Source organism: Balaenoptera physalus, assembly GCF_965194825.1.
Source record: "Balaenoptera physalus genome assembly, chromosome: 6".
NCBI lineage: Eukaryota > Metazoa > Chordata > Mammalia > Artiodactyla > Balaenopteridae > Balaenoptera > Balaenoptera physalus.
The window spans coordinates 128730815-128751645 of NC_138885.1; the positions used below are offsets into that span (position 1 = coordinate 128730815).

The window sequence follows — 20831 nt, forward strand, 5'->3', positions numbered from 1 at the left end:
AGGCAGTGGTATAAATTGGGGGGGGGGGAGGTGCTGAGAAGAAGTTAGTGGGAAGTAAAGTCAAGCTGATCATGACTGACTAGCTCTTGGTGATGATGGGGGTGAGGATATTGGGTGAGTCAAGTAGTGGGAGGGACGTAGTGCCACTCACGGAAGGAAAAACAATTTAGGAAGAGAAATGATGAATTAAGTTTTGGATGAGCTGAGTTTGTGTATCTACTAGGCAGTCTAGAGGAAAGGGTATGATCTGGGCTGCCTATAAATTATTATGCTTTTCAGGAAACTTTTTTGAATGGCAGTAAGCACTGAACTTTCTTTCAGCTTCCTCAAAGCAAAATTGTCTCAGGATTAATTCTCTGAATCTGTAAATTCTCCAATTTTTAACCAAGAAAGTTGCCATGTCAGAGAAGAAAAAAAAAAAAAAAGAGTTTGGGGTTTTTGAAGAGCCATGCCGTACCTACCTACTACTGTTAATGGCTGAAAATTATTGAAACTGTGGCCATTCTCTCTTTGCTGAAGAGAAATTTTGGAAAGTCATGATCACAGGACACGATCATATTAGAATCTTTCATTCTAATCTTTTACTTCTGGGAGTCAAACATAATTAAAGAGAAAAAAAAAAAAAACCCGACCTTACTTGGATGCTGGTTCCAAAGAAAGCCATATTATAATGTAAGCTTTCTAAAGCTAGCATAATGGAAAATGTTCCGGAGTCATGGAAGGATATGGCAATTCCGTGTAGCAAACAGATGGTGGTTAGGAAAACTGTGAAATGTAAAAAAGCCTAGAGTAGCCTTTTAAGTGAGCCAGGCTCCAGAAAGCCATAACCAGATGCCAATCACTGGCCCCACGCTGATAGTTTGCACTTTACTTTAACACCCTGCACAGATGGACAACACACTCTCAAGGTGCTTGGAAAGAAAGACCTTGGCTGAGTGCTAAGTAGCCGGGACTTCCAGAAACTTTGCTTTCAATTTAAACTACTCTTGTTTTTTTTTTAATTTTTATTGGAGTATAGTTCCTTTACAATGTTGTGTTAGTTTCTGCTGTATAGCAAAGTGAAACAGCTATACGTATACATATATCCCCTTTTTTTTGGATTTCCTTCCCATTTAGGTCACTACAGAGCATTGAGTAGAGTTCCCTGAGCTATACAGTAGGTTCTCATTAGTTATGTATTTTATACGTAGTATCAATAGTGTATATATGTCAATGCCGGTCTCCCATTTCATCCCACTTCCACCCTTCCCCTTTGGTGTCCATATGTTTGTTCTCTATGTCTGTGTCTCTATTTCTGCTTTGTAAATAAGATCATCTATACCAATTTTTTCAGATTCCACATATATGTGTCAGTATAGGATATTTGTTTTTCTCTGTCTGACTTCACTCTATATGACAGTCTCTAGGTCCATCCACGTCTCTACAAATGACCCAATTTCATTTCTTTTTACTCATTTAGAGTACCCTGAGGGAAACTCCTCTTCTGACCTCCAGCAAGAATCCAGGATTCTAGGGTTGTCCTCTTTTGACAAATAATGTTAAGTTCTAGAACAGTCGCTAGTGAAATAGGAAAAAAATAAACATTTTTCCAAAGCAGAGTAGACATAACATACATGATAAGCAATGTTGGTGACTGTATTCCTCACTTTTAGACCAGTTAGATCTTGCACAGAGATTCTGTAAAAATGTAGAAATGGTTGGCATGGCTGTGTGCTGGAGGTCTCTGCTGTCATAAGGAATAGAAGCTCCATTTGCATTTCAATTTCTTAAATCCTTCCCCACTTGACATCCCCTATCCAAGTAAAATACAAATACACACATGCAATGCACACACACACAGACACACACATGCACATCAATCCTTAAATTCAAAGAATTAAAACCATAAGGATACTTCTCCAAGGTTTATTGAGATCATAATTTCCTCTTGAGAAAAGATTTGTTTTCTTTGTATGTCTTTTTAAACTAAAGTTACAAATGGGCCTTTTGTGGTTAAAACCACCATATAATTACCTTTAAATAACTCTTCCGTTTTTTTTGGTTTAAAGTAATTGCAGGAAGATTGGGCTTATAAAAGACCTGCAAGGGTTTGAATTTGATGTGTCAGGTAGCAGATGAGGCGGGATGGGGGAGGCATATCAACTTCAGACCCGGTTGTTCTTCATTTGTCAAACTGAGGCCACCACCTGCCAGTCGCTGTAGCAGAAACAACCCTCTCCGCTCCCACTGCCCTACTCCAGGCCCTCAACGTGCCTCACATGCAGGATAGCAATAGTTTACTAGCTGGTCACTGGTCTCCTCGCCTCCTTCCAACCTGCACCCCTTCTCCCATCAGTGAGAGACACCTCAAATGCCTCCCCACCTATAGCATAAAGTCTAACCTCCCAGCATGGCAAATAAGACCTTCCTTCACCCTTCCATAGACTGCATCCATCTCCCCTCCAAGCTGTGGTCTCACATTGGAAGCCCTGTGATGTTACCCCCACTCCTCTCCCCCCGCCACGTCGTCCCCAGTGGACGCGCTGTGCTGCGTCCCATCTTCTGGGGCTTTGATCATGCTGTTCCACCTCCTGAAGCAGCTTCCTCCACTTTGTACAATAGTCTCTCTCTATTCATCCTTCTGAAACAAAAGTCAGTTCCAGAGCCTTCCCTGAAATCCCTAACGGGACTCAGTTGTCTGTGCACTCATAACTTCCCAGGCTGAAGGCTGGGAAGGCTCCCTCTGCACTCAGCCCATTCTATGGACCGTCTCTTGTCGAGTTGTGCTGCGGAAAACGTCTCTGCAGCATCCGGAGGTGGATGGCTTTGGGGCTTGTCTTTTATTCCTCAGAGCGGCACGCAGCAAAAAAAACAAGATATTTTACCAAATTACACTGGCCAGCTGTCATGACTACAGCACCTTGGCTTTGACTCAAGATGATCTCCTCTGGAAGGACAAGCATCCTTTATAAAAGTTGACAAGTAATTAAATCAGGGTGTCAAGTTTCCCTGCTGCTAGGTTATTTCTTCAGTTATAGGAATTTAGATAGAAAGTGTGGTTTTGTTTCTCTTTTGTCTGTGGGGAAACTGAGCAACAGCTTTCTGACTTAGTTGAGGTCAAAAGCGTGTCTGGGTCTGAACATGAGCTCACCCCCATGACGTCTGGCACTGAGGGGGTGAGACACAGGGACCTGCTCGGATGGAGGGGTTGCTGGCAGCAGATTCTGAAAATCAGGGACTTCATAGGCACCATCCATTTGTCTCCTCACAGCAACCCTGCAGGTGAGAATTAGTGTCTCCACGTTGTGGATGAAGAGAAACAGATCCACAGAGGCTAAGTAACTTGCCCTCTGAAGATCCTGCTGCTTTCAGGAAAATTAAGGCTGGATTCCAACCCGGGCCTGACCATCTGGCTCCAAAGTCTAAGTACTTTCCATGGGTTGGGCAGCCCGGACCAGCTCTGCCCTCTCAGAAACGCTACTGGAAGCCCCCTGTCTTCTGTCCTTCTACTCTTCAAGGGAAAATATCTTTCTCATATTAACCAACCCGACCTCCAGTTTTAAAATGTCTTTTAAAGTTTAATTCCTAAAAAAAACATAATTAAAATTTCTTTCCTTTCTTTAATGAGAAGGATTGAGGTGAGATGATGGGGGAGGGGGATGTAGCGTCAAGTAGAGAAATTACATAATATTCTCCCGTATCCCATCTTTTTAAAAACAAAGGATTTTCAGGTAAGTTTATATAAAATGCAGCTGAATGCATTTTAAAGAATCTTTCCTTCAAGGGATAGTAAGCGAAGGGTTCCAATATCTCTTCTTTAAATAGTAAGGCAGAGTGGTGGCAGGCACAGCAGAGGGTATGGCTGTGGATGTGATACTGATGGTTGGGAATGAGTCATAGTTCTAGAATTTACTATCTAACAAATCCTAGGCAATGGAGAAAATAGTCCTACCATACTGTCAGGACTGGAGTTGATAGGCATAAAGTAAATGGAACAGGATTACACCTGGTGGCTATTTCCCTAAGGTACAATCTATGCATTTTAGACACAGTTTGATAGTTATTGAACGACTTAACCAACATTTACTGAGAAATGCCCACGTGTGAAGGTCTGCTAGTGCAGTGGGTGATACAGAATTCAAGAAAAGGTTGGCTTTGAATTCTCGGAACTCACGACCTAGATGGGAAATCATACACGTATACAAAGAGGTGTCATTCCAGCTACCTGTAAGACAAGCCACCACGAAGTGCCAAGCCTGAAAAGATCACTACTGCATTATCAGGCAAATGATGTATTCCTTTAAGTATGTAATTTTTTTTCAAAAGTCTGCTCTATTATTCAAACTGATTTTTTCTGAGAGCATTTCACCCACAAGCACGAATCAGTAATTTCACAAGACAAGAAAAAAAACAACAACCAGAAGACAGAAAGCACTCATTTCTAAACGTTTCCATATTATTTCGCATCAAGAAACATTTGTCGGTTGCCTGCTAGGCACAGGACCTGTGCGTGTTTGCTTGGGAGACAATTAAACCAGGCCCTGCCCTCAGGGTCTGAGGATTTGTTCGAGACTACAATATGCAGAGAGCTTTGGATGTGTGCTATCATCTTTTTGAAATATGTGAGGGCTAAAAAGAGGAGATGCAAGGATGACTTCCCCAATAAAGAGCCTTATAAAAATTTCACGCTAGGTTTATCTGAAAGGGAAGGCAACAGGGTACAGTGGTACCAAACCCACAGTTCTGTTTCAGATCCTAACTTGGCCACTTACTAGTTATGTGACACTGAGATTGTTACTTAATCTTCCTGTGCTTCAGTTTTCTCACTGAAAGTGGGATAAGAAGGATTAAATGACTGTTGTGGGGATTCAATGAGATCATTAATCCATGTAAAGGCTTAATACCCTACTTAGCAGAAGGAAATAACAGAATAATAATAAAGTCCTTCTGACAATATTTAGAGCATACAAATAACATATGAAATGCAGATAAGAAGCTCCGATAATAAATCTTATATCCAATACTGTTGTGGCCACACTGCAGGAAGAGGGTGGACCTCCACCCAAATTTGGTTAGAATGCTGAGATTGAAGATGCCACACACACACCAAAAGAGTATGAAAAGGCCTTGGGGGGAGGGGAGGGCAGGTTTCAAAAGCAGGTCCAACAATGACTTGAGAAGACAAGGAAGGGCACTGGCTTGAGGTTTCCACAATGGTGAGGGGCTGGGGCAGGAGGTGAGGATTCTGAGTGTGGTTTCCTGTCGACACCAAAAGAGGGAGCACCTGGGCTTTCTTATCAGCTTTCCCAGATGTAGAGAAGACTTAAAAGCTGTCATCACACACACTACTATACATAAAATAGATAACTAATGAAGACCCACTGTAGAGCACGGGGAACTCTTCTCAATACTCTGTAATGACCTATATGGGAAAAGAATCTAAAAAAGAGTGGATCTATGTATATGCATAACTGATTCACCTTGCTGTACAGCAGAAACTAACACAGCATTGTAAATCAACTATACTCCAATAAAAATAAAAAAGGAAAAGAAAAAAAAAAAAGCTGTCAGCAGTTAAACATCAAAAATTGGAGTCAGACTCTTCATTACAGGTATACACAAACCTTCCAGAACGATCCATATACAGCTCAGTGAAAAGAATTCTGCACCCTACTGCATGCTTCATACGTTGTGATTTTCAGGAATCTACGTCTACTTTTAGATGTATTCCATCAAGGGAAGTCAATGTGGATATTAATGTTTCATTTCCTTGGGTTCATTTCTTGGAAAATAAATTAATATTACTAAAACTAAAGAACAGGAGAAAATTATGTTCTTCACATGCATCTTCACTATGATTAAAAAAAAAAACCTGAGTAAGAGGCACCTCTGAGTTGAAGAGCTTTATCCATGGGCTTGCAGATGGGTTGTCTCTAAGCTGATGGGGAAGGAAGTTACAATTCCCCCCTTCAACAGCCCATTCCATCCTTTCAGAGTCCTTGAAGCAACATAACAATGAAATGACAGTATCACACTGGCTGCAAGTGAGGGTATTTCTCCTTGTTGAAGTTTAGTCCTTGTTGTTGTTGTTTTTGTTGTGGTTATAATTTAATATTTTCTGAGCACTTGCTAATTACCAGGCCCTCTGTTAATGACTCTACATTCCTTAGTCATTTAATAACAACCCTATGAGGTAGATGCTATTATTATCCCATTTTACAGATGGGAAAAAGCTGAGAACAGATGGATTCCAGCTGGCCTTTCCTTAACAGCTTCTATATACATAACTAGTGATGTTTTGTCTTGTTTTTTAAATGTCTTTCTGTCACACATGGATTTATATACATGTTAAGTTTTATTTGATGTGATTAACCTCCCCCCCAGGAGGAATCTATAACTCTGACTTGGAAATTATATAGCTAGAAAAAAAGAGGGTATTGAGGAAAGGCCACAGTGTGAGAAAACTCTCAGCTTCTCCTAGTTTATAACCATAGCCAACTTTCTGAAACTATTAAAATCTATGGGGCAAAAGAACTTCCAGTGAAAAATAAGTAATGGTCCATTATAGGAAGTCCCTGTTTTATTTCTAAACATCATTTCTCAATAAATGGAAACACTTTCTACACCATGCTTACAAAAGTAATTTAATTTCTCTAACAGCCATAATACTGAAATTTTTTATTTGGTATTCTCAAATGGCTAGGATCACTCTTTATAGAGTGATCCTTGTGGGATCATGTATAAATCTAACAAATAATAGTTACAGTCTTCTCTTGTCAGCTGAATTTGCATTTTCAAAGGCACATATGTCTATCAATCTAGCAGCAGGAATGTCAAGGAATCAAATAATATAGCTCACTATTTCATTATAAACCAAACATTTTTCTATACTTTTTAAAAGTTTGTAAACAATAATAGGATAAGATAAAATAATATATATTTGGAAATGGGAGTTTAGAAACATCTTACAAGTTGTACTATTATAGGTTTAATATCCAGATGTCTACTAACTTTGTATAAAGCTATAAATGTACACCTCAAATCTAGAGTGACAGACATTCAGGTTCACTGACATTTTAGCTGTGGCTTTAAAGTTGCCACATTAAAAACATGTATTCTTATGGATTTGGCAGTTGTGCTTCTGCTGTTTTCAAGCCAATATACTCACCAAACTTGATGTAGGCGCTGAACACACCGTGAACACTAAGCCAGGAGTTTAATCAGAGGCGAAAGATTGTAATAGGGTGCAAAAAGATCCTCTGGGAAAATTAGGAGCTTCTAAAAGGTATCAGAGCGCTTGCGAAATTGGAACCCAAGTTTAAAAGATCTCTTCATCACACCAGTGCTGTCACATGGATAGCACTACTCAGCAAGGTGCTTAAACTAAACTGCAGGGCCTGAAATGGGGTTATCTGCACAAACTGGGTAATTAGTGCTATCTTCAAGCTGGCATTTGACCAAATAACTATAGTCAGCTTAAAAGACAATTTATTGCAAAACTAAGCTTTATGCAAAAATGAGAGGATTAGGTTGTGGTTTCACGCATTGTCCTGCTCTATACTGATGGAGTTTGGAGTAAACATGTCTTCTCACAAGATCAATACTCTCCTGTCTTTAGTAAATTTAACACCATCCCCTTACAACAGGTATACAACTTGCTCTGATCTGACTTGTAAATATTCAGTAGGAAGTCTAGACAGCATGCAGTACAATAGAACTGGAATCACCTTTTAAATAAATCAACAAACACTACTGCAGATCCAAACAAGTTTTTACTGGATTTAAGCAAAATTGAAGTTAACTTGCCCCAAGTTGGTGAATAAAGTTTTATTGTTTAAGGCAATTTTGAAGAAAGCCAGAATATCTAGGTTCTTAAAGACTTTGGCTATTGGGAATACAGCTGAAAGAATATAAGTTTTTATCAAAACAAACCTTATTTTCTTATTTTAGTGGCTGCAAAATGACCCAGAAGAATCAGTATGTGTAATTACATATAAACAATATCATTTCCACACTACTGTAAGAAAGCACACATTCCCCTATCATGGGGCTATAATATTTCCCTGCATCATGCAAATTCAATACATTGTTCTTAAGCCTCCTCCAAAATAGACACCATTAAAGCACAAATCAAGGGCTTACAGACTGACAAACTAAGATTTACATTTAGGTCTTATAGGGCTTGTAAATGGCACATCTGATGGTAAAACCTGTTTATGAAAACAGTGCAAGAAGCTTGTGCAAACGTTACAGTCTGTTCAGTCAGTGTTGTTTAAGATAGTTGATTTCTATCAACGCTACTCACTCTTCTAGGCTTTCTGGGACACAGACCCATCTCTGAAAACCCAGAGCAAAGTACACCTCAAGGGATAAATATTACTTAAATGAGAAAGAAGGATGAAGCAGCAGCAGTAAAACAGACGTAGAATTGGAGACTAGTGGAAACCGGGAGTGAGGAAGGGAGGGAAGGGAAAGAGAATGAGAAGCAAACAACACAAAATCAAAGTACATGGGAGCTTTTCATAATATTTTTTTAATTTCAGTATTATTAGTAAAAATAAAATGCAAACAACTAATGAATTTAGGAGATGAGAATCATTTTTGACATTGAAATCTCATGATTCCTCATAATCCTTCAGTTAAGTGTGTCTAGATAGATACCAAGAGTTAGATGGCATTTATCTATTTTTAATTATTTAGGGTAGAAGTGACTTGATTAGACTTTGATATGTCCAGCATATCAAATAGCTTTTAGGAATATGGTTTTGATGATAAATTATGTAAATTAATTATGAAAACAAAAAAAAACTAACAGCTCTACTTTCTACAAATGACTTATAGTAGCCTGTAAATAGATGTCAAGATATATAGTGAGATTTCATGATGATTAGACCTTGCTGTTGAGGAAATCTAAGAAAAGACAGGGACAAAACTAGTTCAATCACTACTTGTTATTTTAAAAATTGTTTTCTCTCCATGTAGCTAAAAGCATAGAATTTGTAATTACACAATATATGTGCATTGGGAGATTTTATCTATATTAGTATTCTAGTCAAATATACTAGTATAATATCTAGTCACTCATATTTTTCACAAAAGCCTGGCTCATCTGTTATGCCATCCCATATTAGTAAACACTGATGGATTTATAGATGGATGCTTTTACAGAAAAAATCCCATCATTTTAAATGTTTGAATTTTGAAGCATAAATGCAATGAAACACTAAAAAGTCATTTGAATTATGTCTGCAATTAAGATAGCCACACAACTGTGCAAGAGGTACAAGGAAGAGCAAGTAAATGACGGCTATGTATCAATACAGTGCAAGGTCACAAAGAAAACAGTCACAGGGAAGTAGGTTACCATTCACTGCACCATTTTCATGCTTTCCTCCATTCACTGTCACTCAAACTGGGTGCCCAACCCTCATCAAAGATCAACTCAACTCCTAAGTCCTTCTTCTTTTCCCGAGAAATAACTCAAGGATACTGGTCTCATACATGTTCCTGTCCTTCCTGGTATCGTCCTTGTCTTCCACCACTGGTCCCTCCCTCTTTGGGTTTAAATCAGAATCCCTTCCCCCATGGTGGCAGCTGCATCACCTTGCTGTTACTTCTCCCCACTGCTTTGTCTCTTGCCTTCCTTTCCCTGCTTCACTTCCAAAAGCAGCAGGATATACTGGTTGCCCCTGCTGTAGTATTTCTCAAAAAGTGGTCTCCAGACCACCTACAATTCAGAATCAGGAGGGATGCTTAGTTTAAAATGCAGCTCTGTTAACCCATGCCAGGCCTCCTGAATCAGAGTTTCTTTGGGTAAGGCCCAGGAACCTATACTTTTAACAAGCTTCCTAGATGTCTTAAGTAAATTTTCAGAATGACTGCTCTCTTTCCTCAACACCCAATCTCTCCTTAATCCTCCCAGGTATGGCTTCTATTGCTGAAAATCCTTTGGCTCTTTTCTTCAATCCTCAATCACTTCCCCAAAGTCAGATCCCAAGCCTTTTTCCCGTTCACTCTCCTGGACCACCCTGCTGAGCTCCATGAAACTCTCTCTTGTCCTCATTTTTACAGATGAACCCATCCTTGTTTTACGTCCTACCTCTCAGAACATCCCCTCTTATGCTGCCCTTGTTTCCTACTAGTCCTCCCACTGTGGGTGGTCTCTGTGGCTGAATCCTGCTTTTTCTTCATCTCTCTACCACTCTTCTTTGTCATCTAAACCTTCTCTCTGAAAGAATTCCTCCTCTCCTGACTTCCAAGATTTTCACATTGTCAACTCACAAATGTACATCTCTAACGCATTCATACACGCATATCTTTCCTTTAAACTCCCAGATGTTGGGGCTTCCCTGGTGGCGCAGTGGTTGGGAATCCGCCTGCCAGTGCAGGGGACACGGGTTCGAGCCCTGGTCCAGGAGGATCCCACATGCCGCAGAGCAACTAGGCCCCTGCGCCACAAGTACTGATGCGTTCTAGAGCCCACGAGCCACAACTACTGAGCCCACGTGCTACAACTACTGAAGTCCGTGCACCTGGACCCTGTGCTCCACAACGGGAGAAGCCACCATGGTGGGAGGCCCGCGCACCACAGCAAAGAGTAGCCCCCGCTCGCCGCAACTAGAGAAAGCCTGTGCACAGCAACGAAGACCCAACACAGCCAAGGATAGATAAATAAAATAAACAAACAAACAAGAACTCCCAGATGCCAAATGATCTATTTGACCTTTGCTTGTCCTTGTTTATCTGTGGTTCCCTTCTACCCTCTATGATCAAAATATATTTTAACTCCCTTCTTCCCCAAGCTACTGACTCCTCCCTTGTAATTGAGAAATCTACATACACAACTCTAGGAAAATACATTTGCGAATTCCTCAAAGCAGTAACCCTGAGAACCTACATGACACAGAGCACCATGCTGACTGCAACCAGCTACCCAGAGAGGCTTAGATCTTGCACTTGAAGACCTAAGGTTAGAGTAGGAGGTAAGCTGTAGATAACGGTATTGATACATACTCTAAGACTTGTGCAAACACTGCCCTAGGAGTTTCAGAGGCAAAATGTAGATCCAACCAAATAGTCCCCATTCCCATGGCATAATAGGAAATGTGTCAATACTGAACCTAAGCTTTTCCAAGGAAGCAAAACTTGAAAATCCTTTTTATTGGCTGGTAACCAAATTAAATGTGCACTGATATCGGGTCATAATGAATTTTTACTCTTGTTCCCCAACTTTTTTGCAAAGAACAAAATATCACTTTGCAGAGAATAATGAGGAAAACTGGGGAAAATGCTGTGGTAAGTGTAGTTTAAATAAAAATGCTTTTATAACATTAATTGAATAAAACAAGCAATGTTACATTTCCAAGGTAGTATTGTTTGCGATATCAAGTACCTGTGGGAACACTAGTTTAAAATACAAAGGGAGAAACTAAATTAAAAATAACCAAAAGGAGTTTATTTAAAAGACCCACTTTTGTTTTTATTTTTAAGTTATTGTAAATCAGAAACCAAAGCAATTTTGTAAATCAAAGCCCAGAATGAGCCTGAGCTTAAGTGAGGGGAGACAGGATTGGCCCTGGAATTGTTTTAGCTCCAGAAAAGCCCCTTTGGGGCATTTCTCATTTGCCATGATTGTTACAAGATTTGTTTTATTTGAAATATCTATTCATTGTTTCTATTCTGCCCTATATAACAAATCTTTTCAAGGATTTGAGGGTGTTTTTCTTTTCAGCAAAAAAATCTCTATTAAATAGTTTTCTAATAGTTGCCAAGAACATATCCTCTGAGGAACAAAAAGATGAGGAAGTGCTAAAAAGGTTTCATGAAACCATTTCCTTTGAGTCTCTTTCCTTCTGTTACTATACCACCCCACTGTCTTATCTTTTCTGGTTCCATTTGGGTTTTTAAAATTTGTTCCCCCAAGTTCTCCACTCAAGCACAGGTACTTACTGAGCACCTGTGGCACTCAAGGCATGGGAAAGAAGGTTGAGAATTAAATGTTTCCTGTCCTTCCCTTACATTCAAGAGCCAGATTTTTAGCATCTCACATTGTTCCATTTGTGGAGATCATAGTGGACCGTAACAAAGTAAGAGGAGGCAAATCTTTCTCTGTATTCTTCCAAGAATCAATAAATCCAGAAGTTGAAAGAACAGAGCCTTGGACCAAGTGATTAAATCTCTCAAGTATTTACTATTCCCCAAATGAACTTGAGGGAAAAAAAGCAGATTTCGAAGCAGAAACTGTATCAGATATTCCAGAGGGAGCAGTGAGGTTGAAGCCACAAGGAGGCAGAAAGGAAGGAGATGGATAAGGAGCAGTGGCGTGGAAGCTGTGAGGTACGGTCCCCGCGGGAGGCGTGCCTAGGAGTCTATTGCCAGAGGGAGTGCAGGGGCTGAGATCCAGCAACAGGGGAGGGCAAGGCAGGACCAGTCCTCTCCTGTGTCCACCTCCTCCGGCCCATCCTGCAGGGGGCACATTGCAGAGGCTCCAAGGAGCACAGGTGCCGCCAGCGGGCTGCCTGGCCAGTAGTAGACTCTGGCACATTCTCATCTTCCCGTGGCTCGTATGAAAGAACAAAGAAAGTGAAATACTAATCTCAACACGTTACTTCCTGAAAACCCTTTCAGGGCTGCAAACTGTCTACTCGGCAAAGCTCAAAGCATTTGAGGCTCTTTCTAATCCAGTTTCTACCTCCCCTTACAGTAAGCCTTCTTTTCATCCCTGGCTCTCAGGCCCTAACAAATTAGGCACATTACGTTGCTGACACCACACCCTATACACACACCTCCATGCTTTCACGCATCCTGTGTTTTCCTCCTGGAATGGCTCTCCCATCCCCAATCCTAGCTCTGAGACGCATGCTGTGATGCCCTCTCATCCTAAGACACATTCAAATACCACCTCCTCCAAGGTGCTTATCCAGCCTTCTCCTATCCCACCAGGTGGAATAAAGTGCTTTGACCTCTGCGCTCATACATCATACACACCTCAGAGCTCTCATCATAGAATTATGGAATCCATGTCTTTCTCCTGGAAGCCAGGATCTTCTCAAGGCCAGAAGCCACATCTATTCATCTTGCATCTTTCCATCATTAGCACAGTGCAGGAACACAGTGGGAACTCAATAAATATTTATGAAATAAACTGTGGATCGGTACATTCAAATGATTTCAGCCAACGTTTACTGAGTACTTCCCACATGGCAGACCTATGCAAACCCCCAAGTTACAAAGGGAGGTAAGACATGGTTAGTATGCTTAAGAAGCTTCGATTCTTGCAGGGAAGAACAAATATGTAAAGCATAATTATAATGCAACATAAGATGTATGGCGCTAAGGTATATAATAGATTCAGAAGTAGTACATGGGAGAAAACATTGAGATATAACTTGAGTAGAGCAGAGGCTTTAATCTAGAAAACAGGGAAAAATAAATTTGGCCAGGAGGTGTTAAGCTGATTTAGCAGCCAGCAGAGAGCCATTGCAGAGCTGGGGAGCGGAATGGCATGTTGATGCAAATGGTATTTTAAGAAGAACCATTTGGCCGCAGCATGATGAAATCACTGCGGCAGGGAGAAGGTGCAATGTGAGATCCCCTAAGCCTCCTTGTCCTGAATTGCAAAATAAGACTTTCTACTTTATAAAGCCACCTTAGTTCCTGCCATGAAAGGTATTCATTTCAGCAAGGGAAGGCAAGAAGTTCATGTCGCTTTAAGTTAAACACGGGACAAACAAAAGGTGTGATGTGTGCAGAAGATGGTGTATGTTGGCATTTACTGGGCCATGTAGTTAAAAGCACAAAAAATTTCCAAGTAGCTCAGGAAAAATAGCATAGAATTCTCAAAGCGAGGAGAGTTCGGTGGGAGCAAAGTGCATCAAGAAGCACTTTCATTCTGGTACTTCCAGCTGGTTTTTCAGAGAAACTGCTTAATCTCAGCAATACTCAAGTCAACTGAGGAAAACACAAAATTATAAGCTCAACCTCACAGAAAATGTGCATGAAACCTCAGTATTCTTTAATACATCTCAAAATTGTACTTCCAAGTCTAGAGCTGCCAGTCAAGACCAGGAGTTCCTGAAATGTTGCCATGACACTGAGTAATTGCTCACGTCTGTAAGAGATTCAGAGCCTCCTTTAGACTCTGGAAGCAAAGAGGATGAGGCTGAAATGTGGGCTGTGATACTGAAAAGGAGGAATGATATTGTGTAGCGGAATGTACATCCCTGCCAGTGAGTTAAAAAGAAAAAAACCTTCTCTGCAGTGAATCTGGTATTTACTCCCCTCCTCACCTACTAAGCAGGTAAGCAGGATTCTAAGATGAATCCCCAGACTTCACTCCCTGGTGCTACTCTAGTGATTATGTTACATTACAGGGCAAATGGGATTTTGCCAGTGTCATTAAGGTTACTTACCAGTTGACCTTAAGAAAGGGAAATAATTATCCAGGTGGGTTTAATCACATGAGTCCTTTAACAGAGAATTTTCTCCCAATGTGGCAGAGGGGAAGTCAGAGAGATTTGAAGCATGAAGAGGATCCCAACTCTGCTGCTGGTTTGAAGAAGGAGGGGGCTTCATGAGAAGGAATGTAGGCAGCCTCTAGGAGCAGAGAGTGACCCCTGGCTGACAGCCAGAGAAGCAACAAGGACCTCAGTCCTACAACCACAAGGAATTGAATTTTGAATTGAATGACCTTGAAGTGGGTTCATTTTCAAGTCTTCCAGATGAGAAGGCAGCTCAGCTGGTATCTTGATTTCAGGTTTATAGACCCTAAGCAGTGGGCTCAGCCAAGCCCACCAGATTTTCTGACCCACAGTCCGTGAGATAATAAATGGGTATTGTTTTAAGTCACAAAGTCTGTGGTAATTTGTTGGAGCAGCCACAGAAAACTAACAGGCCCTCCAATAATTATTATTCAATAGATATATATTAATTGATGTACATGAAGGTCTTGAAAATGAATAGAGACTTCATCCTAATGTGATTTCACAAAGCAGTGGTACAGGAAGCAAAAAATCAGAAGATAAGAGAATAAAAGAGCATTGAGGGGGCTTCCCTGGTGGCGCAGTGGTTGAGAATCTGCCTGCTAATGCAGGGGACACGGGTTCGAGCCCTGGTCTGGGAAGATCCCACATGCCACGGAGCAACTAGGCCCATGAGCCACAACTACTGAGCCTGCGCGTCTGGAGCCTGTGCTCCACAACAAGAGAGGCCGCGATAGTGAAGAGGCCTGCGCACCGCGAAGAAGAGTGGCCCCCGCTTGCCGCAACTAGAGAAAGCCCTCGCACAGAAACGAAGACACAACACAGCCAAAAATAAATATAATAAATAAATAAATAAAAGATTACTATTAAAAAAAAAGAGCATTGAGGACGGCAAATCTGGAAAAGGTAGTACCTGGGAGGAAATGTGGCCCCATAGGTACAATCTCTGCCCTGCGGTTCAGAGAACCCATTCCCTTCCGTAATCCAATCTGACACCTTATTTTCTGATAACATGGGCCCCATCCAGTCAATCATTTATTCGTCCAATATGCATTTGACCAAGTGATGGAGTGACCACCATACCCAAACCAAGAGTGCAAGGTCATAGAAGGTTACTTTGCTATGCTGCAATTCATCACTGCCTATGCTATGTAAAGAAAAATGAGATCCAATGTTACCAGCAAATAGAATGTTAAGATAGGTAAGGAAAAGGAGTCTCAGAGCCTCTGCCCAAAAGGTGAATCAATGTTCACATAAACACTAGTATGAAGGCAAAGAACTCGAGGCAATCAAAATTAAAATGAAGAACAAAAGGTTGATTATTTAAAATACAAGTGTAAAGCATGATACTAGCAAACAAATTTGATTGATTCAGAACTATCTCTCTAGCTAAGCAATCAAAATATGGGGGGGGAGGGGGGTTTATCATCCCTTGGTGATTGTCAGAAATGATTCTGCTGTGAAAAGATCTCTTGGTCCAATGAAAGTGAAATTGACCCAGGGAAGCTATTGGGACCTGAAGGTTATCTGTTCAGAGCTAACATGTTTATTTCAAGTACAACCACTGTTTAAAAACCCAAGCAAGCAGTCAGAGGTAATTCAGATTGCAACACTCTAGGACGTGTGCATTAGCTCAAAAAAGCCAGCACCACATGGGACCTGCCATGGGAGCAACACTCATGGCAGAAAGATGTGAGTGAAAGGTTGGCTGAATATTGAAGAAGTAGCCAAGGAATGCAAGATTGCCAGATTTTTACATTCTTTGTGTTCCCTTAGCCAGACAGTGAAGTTCAGTATCCTACTACATGCTGTCTGCATAATAGGAAACATTTACTACAGTGAATGATCATAAACAGGAGGCTCTTATAACAGCTCACAGCCAATCGGACCCTTTAAATATTTACATTCTGCTGGCTGACACAGACTCAGTGTTTATTACTGTGGTTGCTCTATGCGAGCTCTAAACGAGACCTACACACAGTGAGGTTATCTGGCTTCCCTGGTCATGCCACTGGCTATCTGGGGGTTAACAGGGCACAAGGTCAGACCTGAAGCCAAAGAATGCTCGTCTTCCTGCTATTGGCCACCTCCTGTGTTGCTTCTTATCATTATTATTTATTCAGTGCCCACATGGCCATCATTGCATACAAAGTGGAAATATTCTCTTGGCATACCTCTATGGGATATTGTCACTGTTCATCATGCCAATAAGTGGGAAAAAATAAAACCTTTTCTTTCTAACTGGTAATGGTGATGACAGCTCTCCGTATTGCCTCCAGATTAACCTAAAATGATTGAGCTGACGATAATGATTTGACTCAGCTGGTAGGTTTACAACCATCTGAACTGGGACTGTCTCATCCTGGCCTGCCATGATAAATGATTTATTTTCCTTGCTGCAAACATAATTATGTTCTTGATTAATAACAAATGTTGAGACTCAGACTGTGAGGCGAGGCTAAGGCGACTGATTCTCAACCACCACATTTGTTTTTTAATCATTAAAAAAAAAGGGGTTCACCAAATTCAGAGCAGAGGTGGCAAACGTTTCAAGAACAAAGGGCAAGATGGGGGCTTTGCAGCAAACTCTAATATAACATCGCACGTTAGGTGAAATGCAGGGCATTGACTCTCGAGTCACTTGAGAAAAGCACATTTTCTCTCTAGTGCATTAAAGCTGCATAATTCACAGCTAGCGAGCAGTTCATTTCTCTCTTAGGATATGGCCCAAGAAAAATAATGCTTTATTTTCCTTAGCAGTTCAAAGGAGATGGTTCATGCCAGTAGGAAATCAAGTCACCTCTTTTTAAAAAGAAGTTTTCTTCTTCCATTTTGCTCTTTCCTTCTATTTTCTGGATTCTGAATACCTCTCTCTTTACAGAACTTAAGACAAAGCTCCCTAACTAGTAAAATGGAATAAAATAATGTACCAAATGTTCTCTGTGGATAAACTCTCATGATTGCGTCTATGTTACTGTGATTATTTTCACGATACACACAGCTTAGAAACACCATATAATCCTATTGCATCCACACCTCTCTCAGCCTCACACTCTACATCCTTGTGAAAAACAAACAAGTACTGTCTTTAGGCAAATGAGGGAAACTTAATCACACAATTTGGATGTGACTTCCCCAGTCCTTCAGGAAGTTTATGAAAGATCTGGGGGCTTGATTCTAGATTTCTCTGATCTCCATGTGGGCATAAGTCTTTAAAGTCAGGAAAGCTGTCTCATTCATCTGTGTATCCTTGCCACCAGCCCCATACCTTGTGCTTTGAAGCGGTGTTTAATAAAGGTGTGTTAGATTGAATTCAACTAAGAGAGAGCTGACTGGCCAACCAGTCAGGCATTCAGGTTCTGGAACATTTAAAAGCTTTAGGATGATGTGACTGACTATTGTGGAAACATTAGCCGAACTGTAGTTAGAATATACCCATGAAGAAACACTGCTTCAAAAATGTGTATTTGTGATATCTTGATAACACAAGGAACCGGTGACATAAGTGGAAAAGCAAATTCCACCAATCAAGCAAGCTCCTTTGTCCTTCAGTTAGCCAATTAGATGCATGTTTCATCACACCACAAAATTCATTTTAATTCCAGTTCATCTGCATTATACCAAATCCTGTTAATCCTTATGATACTATGAATCGGGAAAACTTGAAATTATTGGGTGCATGAGGAGACCTTCAAAACTGACTAAAACTTAGAAAAATCAATTTAGGGAAAAATTGCCTTTTATTTAAAAAACCATACAATTTTATTCAGACCAACAGCATTAAAAATAAGAGTCAATATTTTATAGACTCTACGATCCACACACTTTTTTGAGCTGCTTAATTATATTTAAATTCTGGACCTATTCAAAAATATAGTGAACATGAAAAAACAACACATCCTTATTTTTAAAAGATAATTCATTTCAGATGATTTCTTATTTGTATTTTCTATAAGCTGAAGTTTCTATTACTTTGAGAGGTTTTATAAAAGTAAAACAGAGAGAATTTAAATGACATAAATGCTAATCCAGCAGAAAGTCAGATTTCACTTTTGTAAAAAACTTAAGGCCTTACTGGGAGTGAGATAAAAGTCCAGGTAACAGCTAAAAAAGATACACTAGCTAAAGATGCCAATTAAAGTCTCCTGCTGTGAGTGGCCAGACAGAGACAGTGATTTATACATAACATTTGTAGAGTTTCCTCTTTTAAACAGAAATACCACCTTTCAGGGTAGCAGACCTCATATTGGCAGAGCATACGTATCCACACGATCGATATTCTTTCCACCTCACCACCCTTACACATGCACTCACATACACAAACACGCACTGAAAAGGCAGCCAGTGACTACCATGAAATTTCCAACCACAAAGCGCTGTCAGAATGTTTACTGCATTTTAGCTTTTCAAATAACTAGAAGTATTACCAGATTAAGTGAAGACGACAGCTGATGTATTTAAGGTTTCACAGTTTAAGGCATCACATTACACTCAACGTTGATCAAATTCACTGCATAACTGCTCATCAAATTACACGAGGTGTTTCCCCCCCATGGGAAAAATCTAGTTATGACACCAAATATTTGATACCAAAAAAAAAAGAAGTCTATCACGATCTAGAGAATGCCTGCATTCTTCAAATCAGGTGCCGTGGAACCCAGCATAATTTTAAGAGTCGCTGTTAAGGACGTGTTGCTAAGTAAAAGAAACCAGATAGGAAAGAGTACTTGCTGTGTGGTTTCATGTAAGTGTAGTTCAAAAACGGGCACACTTCAATCTATGCTGTTGGAAACCAGGATAGCGCCCATCCTTGGGAGGTAGTGACTGGAGGTGACAAGGAGCGTGAAGGTTGTAATGGTCCATTTCTTGATCCCAGGCTGGCTGCATAAGTGCATTCACTTTGTAAAAATACATCTGACTGTACATATTCCATTTCCATGCTTTTCAGTACATACATCATGCATCAATAAAACATTCCTCAGAAACAGTCACCTTTGGGTAACCAAGTATACTATCTCTCAAGTTTCCCTTTCTCCTTAAAGCATACACACACACACACACAAACAAAACATCAGGATGTCCTAGCTGAGCGAAGACTAAAGAAAGTGAACACAAAGTTTTGTCCTTTACACCTTGATTCTCAATTTGTCATGACCTTCAACATTGACACTGAAGATACATTCAAAAGCCAAGTCTTCACTTTGTATTTAAATTTTTAAAATATCATTGAGAATAGCTGTGCAGCCACAGAAGGCAGACTCGGGGAGGCTAGGAACATGCTCATGGTCTCACGGCCAAGGGGAGGATCGGGATTTGGGTCTCAGATATTCCCAGCCTCAAAGCCAGCCAGCCGTCTCTGCTTTGTAGCAGTTTACTTGCCAGCCTACTGGAAGCACAGGGCAAAGTCAAGGCCTGCCCCACGGAAGAGAGCTGCAGAATTCTGAGGCCATCGGTCTAATCTCGCTCTGTGCAGAAACCCCAGAGTAGAAGCTGCTGAGGGGTCCTTTCCTTCTGGGAGGTCCACGAGAACAGCCAAGAGCAGGAACTAAGTCCAAAAAGACAGAACTGAGCTCCTCTCACTAACAGCTTCTTGCAAACAGTTCTGGGAGTTTCTAAGCATCATCCATTCTGAAGGTTATAAAGATGCTTAATGAAACAGGTGGGTGGGTCCGCATGAAAGAAAACCCATCTGGGGAAGGTCAGCAAGGATTTTTATTTCTCTTATACATGCCTTCATTTTGAAATGTTTCTTGAGCAACTACTATATGCCAGGCCCTGAGGATACAATGTGAAAAGAGGCAATGCTCTGGCCACAAGGAATTCTCCCTAGTAAGCTGAGTACAGGAATGTAAGGAAATAAGACAACAGAGTATGAGTGATGAAATAAAGACGTGGACAGAGTACATCCTCCTAGGAGAAATGAGAGCCCCTGAGCGATAAGAAATACTCTCTCCTTCTCAACTTTCCATCATTAGAGAAAGAAACTTGGAACCACGGAGCTGAAATGAAGCCTAAATACACATAGTGTCAGCAGTTGAATAAATAGGAATTTGACCGGAGTTTTTAAAATCACGCTAAACTCTTAATTCCAATTGTGTTCTATTATCGTAAACTACCAAAGAAAAAAAAAACAAAAACAGAGGGGCAACAAATACACTGGAGCCCTGTGCTTCCGCCCTCCTGAGTAATTACCAAAAGGCAGTTCACTATTTCCCGTGATTCCTGCCTGAGATTGCATTCTTGTCTTTTCAGGAATTTATCTTTGTACAGGTTCTCTTCTGTTTATATTTATAAGCCATATGGTAGCTTATAATGTTAGAACCACCAAAATAAATTCTTTTGCCTTTAGGATCAAAGAATTGTTGGCGATGG

At 40.6% G+C, this 20831-nt stretch overlaps 1 protein-coding gene across 9 annotated transcripts in view; it reads right to left on the reverse strand.

The window, feature by feature from the left end:
- The window catches only part of PID1 (phosphotyrosine interaction domain containing 1), a 240117-nt gene that overhangs the window by 35902 nt on the left and 183384 nt on the right, over nucleotides 1–20831 (reverse strand). The window contains exon 2 of one of the 9 annotated variants that reach the window (XM_082464657.1): nucleotides 1–20831. This exon is cut by the window's right edge and continues 50349 nt beyond it. The exons of the other annotated variants lie outside the window; for them this stretch is intronic. The gene's annotated coding sequence lies outside the window, so the exon portion shown is untranslated. 9 annotated transcript variants of the gene reach the window in all.